This window comes from Rhinopithecus bieti, unplaced genomic scaffold (genome assembly GCF_001698545.2).
Source record: "Rhinopithecus bieti isolate Rb0 unplaced genomic scaffold, ASM169854v2 scaffold_25807, whole genome shotgun sequence".
NCBI classification, from domain to species: Eukaryota; Metazoa; Chordata; class Mammalia; order Primates; family Cercopithecidae; genus Rhinopithecus; species Rhinopithecus bieti.
Genome location: NW_016811708.1, coordinates 81,223 through 95,267, shown reverse-complemented (window position 1 = coordinate 95,267; position 14,045 = coordinate 81,223). Strand labels below are relative to the sequence as shown.

Genomic DNA, 14,045 nt, shown 5'->3' with positions numbered 1-14,045 from the left:
AACCTGCTTTTGGTTTTCCAGGCTCAGATGAGCCTGCTTTGTCTCAGATGAGACTTTGGACTATGGATGTTTGAGTTAATGCTGAAATGAGTTAAGACTTTGGGGGACTGTTGGGAAGGCATGATTGGTTTTAAAATGTGAGGACATGAGATTTGTAAGGGGCCAGCATGGAATATGGTTTGACTGTGTCCTTGCCCAAATCTCATCTTGAATCCCCACGTGTTGTTGGAGGGACCTGGTAAGAGGTAATTGAATCACAGGGGCAGGTCTTTCCCATGCTATTCTCATGATAGCAAATAAGTCTCACAAGACCTGATGGTTTTAAAAGGGAAGTTTTCTGCACAAACTCTCTTTGCCAGCTGCCATCCATGTAAGATGTGACTTGCTCTTTCTTGTTCTCCACCATGATTGTGAGGCTTCCCCAGCCACGTGGAACTTTAAGTCCAATGAAAACTCTTTGTTTTGTAAATTGCCCAAAATCAGGTATGTCTTTATCAACAGTGTGAAAACGACTAATATGGTGTTCTAACAAAAATACAAATGATATGAAATCAGAGAACGGAAGAGGAGAGAATAATTTTTGCCAGCAAGTCTTTTTTACATGGAATTTGAACTGGGTTCTGAAGGAAATTAGAGTTTTAATTGGCATGTTGTGTTGCTAAAGGGAGGAACCCATAGGCAGGACTGGGAATTTAGATATCATTTAGATTATGAAGGACTAGAAAATCAAATTTTGAAAGTTATGCTTCTTAGCGGGGCGTGGTGGCGCGTGCCTGTAGTCCCAGCTACTTGGGAGGCTGAGGCAAGAAAATCGCCTGAATCCAGGAGGCAGAGGTTGCAGTGAGCCGAGATCACACCATTGCATTCCAGCCTGTGCAACAGAGCGAGACTCTGCCTCAAAACAAAACAAAACAAAAAACAAAGATAAAAGTTATGATTCACCTATTAGTAAATCACCAAAGACTTGCAAGACTAGTTAGGAAACCATCAGGAGTTAGGACTTGGGGAAAGATGATAGTAAAGGAGAGATTAGAGGTGATAATAAATTTTCAAGAACAGTAATGCCATTAAATAAATGAGTGAACATATAAAGAGGAACACATATGTAAGTCAAATGATAAAATGGGGTGGACATATTAACTTTTGGGGGTCTTGCATTATTTGGAGTGGTGAAGTAGGTAGCTGGAAGTATAAAACAGAGTGTAGTGTTCTAAACCTGGCAGTTATTATAGTTATCCTCCATTTGTATTTGCTGTATACTGGTACTTTCCACTAGGTTATGTGGCTTTTAGAGCAGAAAGTATTACTTAAATACATCTTTATTTATCATGAAAATTCTTACTGCCCTATGCAAGAACAAGTTTTCTTTTTAATGGAATCACGGCTTATATTTTATTTGCCAGAAATAGGGATTGTGGGGTGTAAGTTTTCACTTTGTCTATTCTTCTGCCTGCTGCTGGGATTGTACTTTGCTCATTTATGAGCGTTCTCAAGTTAACAATGTTAAGTTTGACATTTACGGGAACTATGTGAAGCCCGATACTTGGGTTGTAGTGCCCTCTGCTGGGAAAAGTGATAGAACATCGGTGTGTTCTTGCGCAAAAGAAAAAAAGAAGTTCAGATGTCAGAGACAGTAATTAAAGGCTTTTTAATCCTTTAATCAAACATATATGTGCATATCTATTTTACATTAAAAAAACTCAAAATAGTGGATGTATTTAAATACCAAGTTATTCTGGTAATCTAAAATGCAATTCCGTTTATAAAAACTAGCTTAACATAAATTTCATTAACACATTTATGGAAAGAAAAATAAATGATAAATCTATCATATGCAGTTATGTCCCATTTGAGCTTAAAGAAACATAATTATAGAATTTCAGTTATTTGTGACTATGCAACCATAGGATTTTCCAAGACTGTTCGATGCAAAATTTTCAATTCATTTCTATCAAGCCAGATGTCCCAATTTAGGCTGGGACAATATACTCACCATATTCATAAATATCTCATCAATATTTAATGACTAATGATTTATTGAAAATATACCATTTAAATTGAAATTTATTTAAACAAAGGTTAATGATTTTTTTTTTTCTTTTGGTTATAAAGTAACCACACTCATTATGGAAAATATAAGACAGACTCTAGAAATCATTCATAAAATCACTAGAATAAACTCTGTTAAACAAACAAACAAAAAAAACACTCTGGTCTCCTGTATTTTTTTCTAGTCTTTTTTTCTACTCGTGTTTTATATAGCAGAGACAAACTAGAGAATAGTTTTATGTAACTTTTTTCTTTGTGTTATGACTTATAAGTCTGTGCAATTTTAAAGAATTCTCATCCCAACATTGTACTTCTTTGCTTTTCCCTTTTCTACCCAATTAAAGATAAAAGCTCCCCAATACTAGCACAAAGCTTTTGATCATTACACCGGAAAGACTCTTGCTTGTCAGAACCTTCCAGGCTCTACTTCTACTCCTCTTTGATCTGCAACTGCACTGCTGCCTACTAGTCATCATTCTAGTTTATTCCCAGAGCCCTCTACTATTTACTCTGTGAAAACTATTTGTTCTTTGCTACAGTAGAAATTAGTGCCAGTAGTCTTTTTCAACAAATTAGTTTAGACCAGAGAAACTTCTGTGTCTCCAAATATATATGTCCTGTCTCACGTTTCTCAGTCCCCTTAAAGTTAAAAGAGGCCATTTAATACGTTTTGACAAATGATCTAGGAGCATTAGTGGATATATTTTCATTCTGTTACTGGGTCTATTAGCAGCACTCTCTTGCTCTGTGATTAGGATTGTGAAGGCAAGGTTCACACGGCATAGCCACAAGATGAAAGCAGCCTGGTTTGCTAATCTGGCAGTCTGGGAGAGTCATCCTACTGTCAATAGCCTGTGAGTGAGAAGTAAATGTTGGCGTGCTAAGCTATGGAGATTTAAGTATGTGGAACCACAATAACATCTAGCCTATCCTGACTAATACATGATAGTATATTCAGTCACAGTGTTTGACAATGTTGTTTTCTCTACTTTGGGTGCCCTTCCCAAGCACCTCCACCCCTTCACCAAGAAGTTTTTCTTGGGCTTCCTCTTATGCATCCTATGGGGCTCATCTCAGGGGCATTAACTTGATAAACCTTTGATTGCCCCCTTCGCTCATTCTGGGTTAGTTGTCTGTCCCACCTGCTTCTGTAGCACCATAAGTATATAAATGAACAGTTCTTGGATATTTATGGATTGATGAAATTATTTTGTAGATATTGGTTATATAAAATTTTCTTTAGAATACTTATTAAAACAATTAGAATAGATCAGCAGTTTTCAAAGTGTTTTCTGCAGGCCCCTAAGGGTCTCTGAGACTTTTTCAGGAAGTCTGTAAAATCAAACTAACCGTGAAATAGATTAGTGACAAAAAACTGGGACTTTTAGCAAATCAAGGTAAAAGCACCAAACTGTACCAGGAGTCACTGTATCATTGTATTTTTCACTGCCATGCATTAGCAGTAAAAAAATCCAACTTTATTTAAGAATGCCCTGGATGAAACATTAAAGATTACAAATTGTATTACATTTTGAAATTGAGTGCATACATGTCTTGGCTATATTATGAATGACAAAATGAGAAGTAGACATAAGCATGGTTGCTGCATAATTGAATTGAATGGCAATCTTGAGTAAAAGCACTGAAGTAATTTTATGATTTGCAAGCTGAACGCATCATTTTTGTCATGGAACAACATTTTATTTGCTAAAACCTATTAGAATCAGAAAACCTATTAGACTGAAAATCTATTAGAATCAGAATCAGTATTTATTTAATATATTTAGAATCTGCATGTGGCAGATATTTTCTTGATAAAGTAAGCCTCTTATAAGGAAAGTGACTATTTGTTGCTAATTATGAAATATGAGATTTATTAAGAAAATCAGAATTTCAGTAAATGTATTTGTGCTACTGTGAACCTGACATCCCCATAATACTGAAAAGATGTTTATAATACGTTTAGTGATATTAATGAACATGACTTTGTGATATAGTACAATGAAAGGTGTCAACATTTAGAATATTTACTTAACTCAGTGTAGTAGTCTGCTCTCACACTGCTATGAAGACATACCTGAGACCTGGTGATTTATAAAGAAAAGGGATTTAATTGACTCACAGTTCCACATGGTTGGGGAAGCCTCAGGAAACAACATTCATGGTGGAAGGCGAAGGGGAAGCCAGACACATCTTACATGGTGTCAGGAGAGAGACGGTAAAGGAAGCCACACACTTTTAAACCATCAGTTCTCATGAGAACTCACTCACTATCACAAGAACAGCATGGGGGAAACAGCCTCCATGATCCAATCGTTTCCCACCAAGCCCCTCCTCTGACATGTGGCAATTACGATTCAAGATGAGATTTGAGTGGGGACACAGAGCCAAACCATATCACTCAGTTAACCAACATTTTCAAAAAGACGTACAAATTACGTCACAAAATCATGCACAAATAAAAGATCCATTCAAAATGCAAGATATCCTAATGGATTTCAATATAACAACACATAAAAAGTGTGTTGAAATGGTTCAATCAACAAGAACAAAATCAAAAAATATTACCTCCAGAGAAAGTACCAAAGTTCTTACTATACCAGATTTCCAGGTGCAGGAGAGGGTTCCTCATAAAAGCTTGGCTGAACATCCCTACATTCTCCCTTTCTATGCTACAGCACTGCTGTCCTTTGCTTCGAGGCTGCTACCCACCCCAGAAACTATTAAGAGTGATGGGATGGTCCTATCAACCTGTTCCATCAATAGAATAGAAACTAATATACAGATTTTTAGTTGTAGGAAAATGCTAAGAGGCTTCTATGACTACAAAAGTCAAGTATCCTTTTGAAACAGGGAGGCTAACAATCTGAGCAGGCTCGTTTATAACAGTAAGTATGCAGCCTCATGAAATAGCTATTACCCATATAGGAGTGTTGGAGAAAGGAAAGAAAGGAAAATAAAATGAAATTAAAACCCAGCAGAATATGGGTAAGAATGGAAGGACCCACCTTCAGCCTTCATACACACTCTCTTCAGAGGACATTGAGGGCTCAAGTCCCCTTCTTTCCCAGAAGAGTAGCCTTTCCTAAGAGGAACACATGCCACACATTCGGATTTTACATTTTTGTTGGTTTTGTTTTTGTTTCTGACAGGACTCAGCACTCTTTGAGAAAATGAGAGAGCCAAAAACTCTACATTGAAGCAATGCTTCCAAGGATGTTACAAAATAATAAAAAGCAAAAAACAAATTCAGCAGTTTATCAGATCCAAAGAGGCATGTAGAATGTCTTGTGGCTGAGAATGAATGAAGAAAGAAATGAATGAAGGAAGAAACATGAGCAGCTGAAAACTGAAAAGACCAAACTCCAAAATGGGTTCGGTAGAAAGGGAAATTGATCTAGATGCTGGTTTTATAGAAAAATCAGAGTTACAGAAACCGTATCACCCCACAGACACTGTAAAAGGCCTAATTAATATTTAAGAATAATGGAGAGATGAGGAGCAAATATAAAACAGTTTAGGCCAGCTACATAACAAAAAATCACCAAACCAGTGATAATCCAGCTTATCACTCTGCGGTGCTCTAAAAGAAGCATCCTTCCCAGAACTTAAAAAAATTATGGTTATTGACTGGACATTAAGTTTTTGGACTTGGAAAGCACTGAGCTCTCTGAGGTTTCATCTCTTCTGATACAAATTAAATAAATACCTAGAATAATCTTTTAAAATAATCATTATTTTTCTTTTCTTAATCTCAGGATTTTAAAGTATAGAAATTTAATATGTGTAATAAAGCATCTACATTGTCATACTCTTTTAAAACACTTTCATTGAAACCTCTTTTGTACCATGAATGAACTGCATGAATTTTGTTACACCCATTTAATTTGTATAAAATATTTAAGATAAATATTTCTAATCAAAACTAGCTGTGTCAAATTTTGAACTACTCTTATGATAACATCAAAACTATCAGGAAACATAGTTAAAAATTATGTTTTATTGGCACGGCACTGTGGCTCCTGCCTGTAACCCTGGCACTCGGGGAAGCCAAAGCAGGAGTATCACTTGAGGCCAAGAGTTCAAGACCAGCCTGGGCAACATAGTGAGACCCTATCTCTACTTTTCTTAATTTAGTTTATGAAGAAAACAATCAACGTGGTAGTAATTCTTTTTTAACAACAACAACAAAAAACATTATTTACAAGTTTATATAATTCAGTAGGGCACACTTCAATTTATAACATTTTGTTTGTGGCATGTTTAAAATTATTTTAAAATATCCAAGGAATTATCCATTTGTTTTGAATAGTGTATGGTAGACATAATACTAATTGGCAGTATTTAACTTTAATAAATAATTCATAAAATTTTTAATACATAAGATAGCTGCATCTACACTGCTACTTCTCATTGCAAAGTTTTGTCATTAACAAACTTTAATTCAGTAACATACAGAATTCAGTTTAAGTTGTAGCTTAAAAATTTATCAATTATGTACCATCGAGCTATTTTCACTTTAAGGTATACAAATATTTATTTGTAAAAAAATGATTTTTTAACAAAAAAATGGAGATTGCTATTCCACATTAATAAACTCTGGCTCTCAGAGGCAGATGGGAGCAAAAAAAGATTCCAACTCCCAGATAGAGTTCTGGCATGGATTCACATAGAACAACTACACTTGTATTCAAGTTGGACATGAAGCCTTAAAAATATAAAATTACAAGATTAATTAGAATCTTAGCAGTCACTAGTATCACTTTCCATAATCTCTACTCCTACCCCCACCCCAAGACTAGATCCTTTAATCTCCTCTACCCCATCTAGATGAGTCGGCATCCAGGCTCCACCTGAATGAGAGCCAAATTTGCCAGACCATGATTCAGAGGGCATTTTTATATAGGCTCAAACGAGAAATATACAATACCCTATAAATATAAATGCTTTTGTGAAAGTAATGCTGATTTCATTTCCCAGCGTGGACTTCTTACTGTGTTAGGTATTACACAAAGCTGTAAGGAGTTTTCACCCTTTCCAGGAAAAGTAAGCAAGCAAACACACAAACACGTAACACCAACAAACAAAAACTCCCACAAAAATGTGAATTGTCAACAGCTTTGGGCACGGTGGCTCACGCCTGTAATCCCAGTACTTTGGGAGGCCGAGACGGGTGGATCACGAGGTCAGGAGATCAAGACCATCCTGGCTAACACGGTGAAACCCCGTCTCTACTAAAAAAAAATACAAAAAATTAGCCGGGCCTGGTGGCGGACGCCTGTAGCCCCAGCTATTCGGGAGGCTGAGGCTGGAGAATGGCGTGAACCCAGGAGGTGGAGCTTGCAGTGAGCCGAGATAGCCCCACTGCACTCCAGGCTGGGTGACAGAGCCAGACTGTCTCAAAAAAAAAAAAAAAAAAAAAAAAAAAAAAAAAAAATCACTTCCTTATCCTGGACTTCTATGACTAAGAGGCAGGATTGTGTAAAGTGGGTGTTGTTCTGCATTTTTGGACAAGGTTGTTAACCTCTTGGTATCTGTTTATTCATCTATAAAGTTAAAATAATAATAGTACTCCTCATGGAATAGACAGAAGGATCAATTGGGATAATACATACAAAGTCATTAGAATTCTGCCTGAATTCTTACATAGTAAGAATTCAGTAAACGTTAAGCATTAGTGTTTCATTTATGATGATGATAATGAATACAATGTGTAATGTTAATTACCACCAAGGGGATTAAATATCAATATCATTAATAACTGAAATTTAATATGCTGAGACTACTTTAAAAGGTCTTTGGTATTTCAATGTTTTAAGAAACTGAGTTTATGCATAATATAAAGGAACTAAAAATGCCATTTAAAAGTGATTTAATAAAATTTTAGGACAACTATTATTACATATACACTTATTTGAGATATTTGGCAAATGCAAAATGGTTATCAGTAGATAGTATAAAATCCACACTTTCTGGAAGAAGAAAACTCATTTAGTAAAAGATTTTCTCATATATCTAATCTAGGTCATGGACGCTCAAGTAAAATTTAAATATTGTATAAGGACTTATAAAGACACTAAATCAAATTTTCAGTAAATACCAATAAAAATTTTAATTTTTTAAAAGTGAGTATTACAGACTGTAGTTACTTAATGCGTGGAGATTGTGTGGTTCACAAAACAGGGCTCTTGGCAAGCTTCTAGGGACTGTGGGACTGGGACTACGGCCAGAAATTAACATTTGTGTCACACAAAAAACCCACCTGCAGACATACCGTGCTTACCTCCTTTTTGAACTCCCTTCTTTCCCGCCTCCAGCCTCTGACCCCTCCTTAACTTCCTCCCCAGACCGCCTCCCCCTCTGCAGCTTCCAGAACCATCTTCTTGGCCTTCCCATCATCCCCCAGCCCAAGACCGATTCAGCCTTTCTTTTGTGTGCCTGTTTGTTTAGCTCCTTCCAAAGAACCATGAGTTCCCACATCAGCCAGAATTACTGTGCCGAAGTGGAGGCCGCCAACAGCAGCCTGGACAACCCGCAGCTGCGGGAGTCCCTTACCTACCTCTCTCTCTTCCTCCATTTCCACCGCGATGACGTGGCTCTGGAGGGCATGGGCCACTTCTTCCGAGAGCTGGCCCAGAAGAAGCGACAGGACGCCCAGAGTCTGTGGAAGACGCAAAACCACCGCGGAGCCCTCTGCGATGCCACCCAGAAGCCGTCCTGGGATGAACAGGATAGCAGCTTGGGCGCCCTGCAAGCCGCGTTGGCCCTGGAGATGAGCCTGAACCAGGCCCTGCTGGATCTGCACACCCTGGGCGCAAAGCATGCAGACCCTCACCTCTGTGGCTTCCTGGAGAACGACTTCCTAGGAAGCGAACGGAAACTCATCTGGAAGATGGGGAACCACCTGACCAGACTCAGTGCGCTGGAGGGGCCCAACCCGCACTGGCCAGGCCTCTTCCTCTGGCTCAACAAGGAGCCTGTGGCCCCCAGAGGCCTTCAAGAGGCCCGCCGGCCCCATTCCTCTGTCAGACCTGGGGCAGCGTCCACCGGAGCTGCTCCCTTCAACCTCAAGATACTGGTTTTGTTTTGTTTTGTTTTGTTTTGTTTGAAAGAGTCTCCCTACCTGGAGTGTAGTGGTGATCTTCCCTCACTACATCCTCCGCCTCCCCGGTTCAAGTGATTCTCCTGCCTCAGCCTCCCCAGTAGCTGAGATTACTGGCACGAGCCACCACCCCGGCTAATTAGACGGGGTTTCACCATGTTGGCCAGGTTGGTCCCAAACTCCAGACCTCAAGTGATCTGCCTGCCTCGGCCTCCCAAAGTGCTGGGATTACAACATGAGCCACCAGGCCTGCCCTCAGGATACTTTTTAACCACCCCATGCCCTCCCACAAGCCATGGTCCAAGTACAGGCAACCCTTCTTTTATGGAAAAGAAGTTAAAAGAGAAAGGAAAACCCACCCACGAATTCTCAAGAAAGCAAACAAAAAACAAAAGAAAACCGTCATTGAACAGTTTGCTTTTAAATTTGTTTTAATTAAAATACATCATACATTTTCAGGGTGCATACAGACTTTTCAAAATATGTTACAAATAAAGAATTTCCACAGAAACTTGTAACAACAGTGAAGAACTACTACTTGCCTGGTCTCTGTAAGTCTAAAATGTGCTGTTTTGCCTGGTTTTGCTGATGGTGAAATTCTTTCACAATGATTGCAAGAATTGATCAAGACCTCATACAAATAAAAGAGTATAACTCAGTGCCTACATTCAGACTAGATTTAGATCACAACCACACACCTTCCACAAAAACTATGACATGAAGGCAGATATAGCATATTCCAACCCAGTCTGAGTAAATTATTGATTCCGGTTACAGTGATTGATTTGCCATGGACAAGGACACATTTTCACAATTCTAGAAAGTCTGAATGACAAAAACCAAGAGTTTATGCTATGATGAGATAGCCATGATGTGAGTTAATGAAACAGAAAAATAATTCATATTATAATAGTCTGTTTTTGATGTGAACACTGTCTTTGCTTAGGTTTTTCTGGACCAAACCTGAGATGTCTTGTTTTATTGAGTTGACTTAGAAGTCCACAAATGTTCCCTTGGGATGGCAGTTCTTTCAAAACAGCCATTGTACACACTAATTTAAAATGCATGTTAAGTAAGGCTTAGGAGTAACAGGCAAAAACAACCTACAATAGTTGCTAGGAGATGATTTTCTGTTAGACACCAGTCTTAGAGGCAATCCAGTTGCGGTAGGTGGTCACTTGTGTGTAGACCCCTAGACTATTGATTGCACCACATTCATTCCTTCGCCAGCTCACTACTCCAACAAGGTAATATTTTGAGAATTAGGATGAACTAGTGGTCCTCCAGAGTCACCCTGAATAAAACAAAGAGAATTTGTTCAAATATCATTGTGAGAATTTCCTTTCGGATACTTTATTTACACTAAATGATAACCCCAGATAAAGTTTATAAGTCATTAGCATTTTACCCACAGTGTAAATCCCTGTGTCACCATTAACTTCAACTGTGACTGACCAGAATACCTTGCCTAGGACTCTGGAGTTTACCTGAAACTGAAAAGTGTGATTTATTTTTTAAATTTATTTATATTTTAGAGATAGGATCTCACTCTGTCTCCCAGCCTGGAGTGCGGTGGCATGATCACAGCTCACTGCAGCCTGGAACTCCTGGGCTCAAGCAATCCTCCCACCTAGCTTTCTGAATAGCTAGGAATACGGGCATGCCACCACACTGAGCTAGCTATTTTTTTTTATTTTTTGTAGAGATGAGGTCTCACTGTGATGCCCAGGCTGGTCTTGAACTCTTGATATCAAACAGTCCTCCTGCCTTGGCTTCCCAAAGTGCTGGGATTTCAGGCATGAGCCACGTCACCAAAGGTATGATTTAATAAGTTACAAGCTTTAATTCCATGACACAGCTTTGGGAGACATACGAATATACTTGGAATACAGGACTTCATATCTGAGAAAAAATACCAGAACTCTAACCATGAGGGGGTAAGAAAGTGAGAGGAATTTCAGAATGGGCTGAAAGTAATTGAAAAAATTCTGAGACTGATTATTTATTGAAATGTAGCTAAGAATCTGGACTGTGGTGCTAGACAGCCTAGGTTTGTATGTCACCTATGATGTGCAAATTACTAAAATTTACCTGCCTCTATTTCCTCATCATAAAATGAGAATACTGGTATTATCTACATCATAAGAGTGTAATGATGATTAAATGAATCAACATTTGTAGAGGACTTAAAACAGTGTTTGACTCAGAATAAGTCCAGCATGGAATGTTTGCTAAACACTTAAAAACATACGTTGCATGTAAGGAAGAATTACTTTAGTGCCAAAGCTGAGAGGAACTTTGACAGGACTGGAAAAGTGCAAATTAATTGAAGTATAGAATTGTCTCCATATTGATGATTTTCATAAAGTAAGAGCAGTTATTTATATACTACTGGTCAATGTAAATAATGGCCAGAATTACCTGGCAGGCATCAGTATTTCCTTCCATGCACCCAGCACATAGCATTGTATCCTGCACCGTACCGTGATAGGCTTCTTTAGCATTACAAGTGTTTGTATCAATAATCTTCACAGATGCTTTCTGAAGGAACACTGGATATTTACCTAAAGGAATTAAATATCGGCAAACAAGCTGAAAGAACTGGATGACCTTGCTTTATCCTCTGTACATAAGACCCATATTTGACTGTCGCATACTTCTAGAATGAAAAAGCCCACTCACTTTCCTCACTCAAACTGATAAAAAAGAAATGTTCAAATTATAATTTGAAATATCTTTCTAATGTTGCCTGTCTCTCTTTATCTCTCTTTCTACATCTTTGGACCAGAGCTTTCTCAATTGACTTTTCCAGGTTAGGGAGGTTCTACAACCAAATTGGTTTCCTTGGAATGTTTGAAACCCAGGCAGTTTGCAAAGCCATAACTCCATATGCACCATTCCCTAAGAGATTGTCTGAGAGTACTCAACATCTGGAGGTAAATGATGCCTTTAACTCTACACCTAGATTACTATTTTCCTGTTGCTTTTGTACCTTACATGGTATGTTACATTTGCCCTGATCTTACCATTAAAGGAAAGTCTTCCCCATCCTGTAACAACAACTCCTTCACCAGGTGGAAAAATCTGTGTTCAGGAAGAAAAACTCGATGTACATCATTCTTAAATAAAACCTTTTTAGTGAGCAGTATAAGTGCAATATCATCATGATATTCATCCTGGATGTAGTCTTCATGAATAATAATTTGTTGAGCATCATGTTGCATATAGGGTAGAGTTACTTTCATGCCAAAGCTGACAGTATAGTTTTTTGGATTTTTTGTCCTAAAGAAATAAAAATCATATATTTTGTATTTATTTTAAGATAATAGAAATACATTCTGTATCTACTGTACTCTTCTTGGCATGAATACTTCCTTGATCTATAGTCCATTAGCAATTTATAATCTGATTTTTGACTCATTTTTAAAAATCTTGAGTTCGTACACCATACACTATGTAAGTCAATGGGGAATAGAATAAAAATAAGTGGCCATGCCATCAAAAAGTTTAAATCTAGTGAAAGGTAGGTGCAAACACTAGCAGTTATAATAGGTTAAATAGTGGTGTATATAATTAGTGGGACTACAAAATAGTGAGACTTAAATCTGTATTCTTAAAGGAATGGAAGATTTCTTAGGGAAAATAGTATTTTGGATAAGACTATGGGACTAAGTCGTATTTGCCTAAAAGACGAGCAGATGGGGGCAGTCTTGTGCGGAGAGGAAGGTACATATGAAACAGAATGTGTTTCAGCAACTACAAGTAGTTTAGGATGTCTGTATTAGAAAGTGATGAGAGGTAAGTATCATGTGAAAAAAGAATGCACTGTCAAGAATGAATGACTCTTCCCATTTTTACTGAAAAGGTAGGAAAGTCTTAGATAGGCTTGCCATATAATTTTTCTTCCAAACCAGGACACTTTTGAGAATGAAAGGGAGTGCTGCTAATATTTAAACAGGGATAACAGGTACAAACTGGAACTTCCTCCAAAGCCTTTGGTTTCTGTCGCCTTGGGCAACATAATGAATTTACACTTTAAAACAGTGAGCCACAGTCACCAAGTATCTTTCACTGATGAATGATGCCCTACAGTAGTGTTGCCCATTCATTTTAAGACTTGCTTGCTATGGCCATTCTCCTTCCTGAGCAGTGGAACCTACCCTGACTCTAACAAATGTAGGTGACATCCTTGCGCATCTCACACAGCCTGTCAGAAAAAGTCAATTTTGTTTCATTAAGAATAACATTTGATTACAAAGCAGAGAGTGTGAGCTGAGTTGGCTTTGTATGGTTATATCTGACAATATCTTGTGCTTATAGCCACAGTGTAATCTGTACAGGAATCATTAGCAGCCAGTGGATTGCTTGCATACCAGCACACTGTCTTCAAGACACCAGCACTTGGAGAATGTGTGAGCTGTGGAAAGCAGATAAAGTTATAGTTAAGTTCATGCTCTGCAATCAGACTCCCTGAGTTTGAATTCTGGCCTCATCGTTTACAAGACGGATGAATTTGGGCAATTATTTCACTTCTTTGTGCTTCAGTTTCCCCGTCTCAAAAATGGAATCATAATCATCCCCATCTGTAGGATGGTTACAAAGATTAAATTAATTACTGTATGTGTGAAACACTTATAACTGTTCCTAACCAACAGTAACAAATCATGACTGCTATGCTTTAGATCACCTCAAAAATTTAATTAAAAAGTATCTGAACTTATGTTGTTGATAATTTCAGCAGCATTGACCTTAATGATTTCTGAAATAGAACAAAAAAATCGTAGTAAATTTAAAACCTAACACCACTGACCTTGGGGCAATGGATTAAGATGATAGGTACAACAGGGCAGAAGGGTCCATAAATAATTTGCAATTTTTTTTTTTTTTTTTTTTT

General features: G+C 37.9%; 2 pseudogenes across 1 annotated transcript in view; one reads left to right on the top strand and one right to left on the bottom strand.

Moving 5' to 3' along the window:
- Window positions 1-8,501: 8,501 nt before the first annotated feature.
- The window catches only part of LOC108543967 (ferritin light chain pseudogene), a 17,953-nt pseudogene continuing 12,409 nt past the window's right edge, over window positions 8,502-14,045 (top strand). The window contains exons 1-2 of the transcript XR_001889712.1: window positions 8,502-9,702; window positions 11,964-12,087. The product of XR_001889712.1 is annotated as a ferritin light chain pseudogene (transcript). The remainder of the gene's footprint in view (window positions 9,703-11,963; window positions 12,088-14,045) is intronic.
- Window positions 10,285-14,045, bottom strand: part of LOC108543962 (transmembrane protease serine 11B-like protein) — a 24,379-nt pseudogene continuing 20,618 nt past the window's right edge.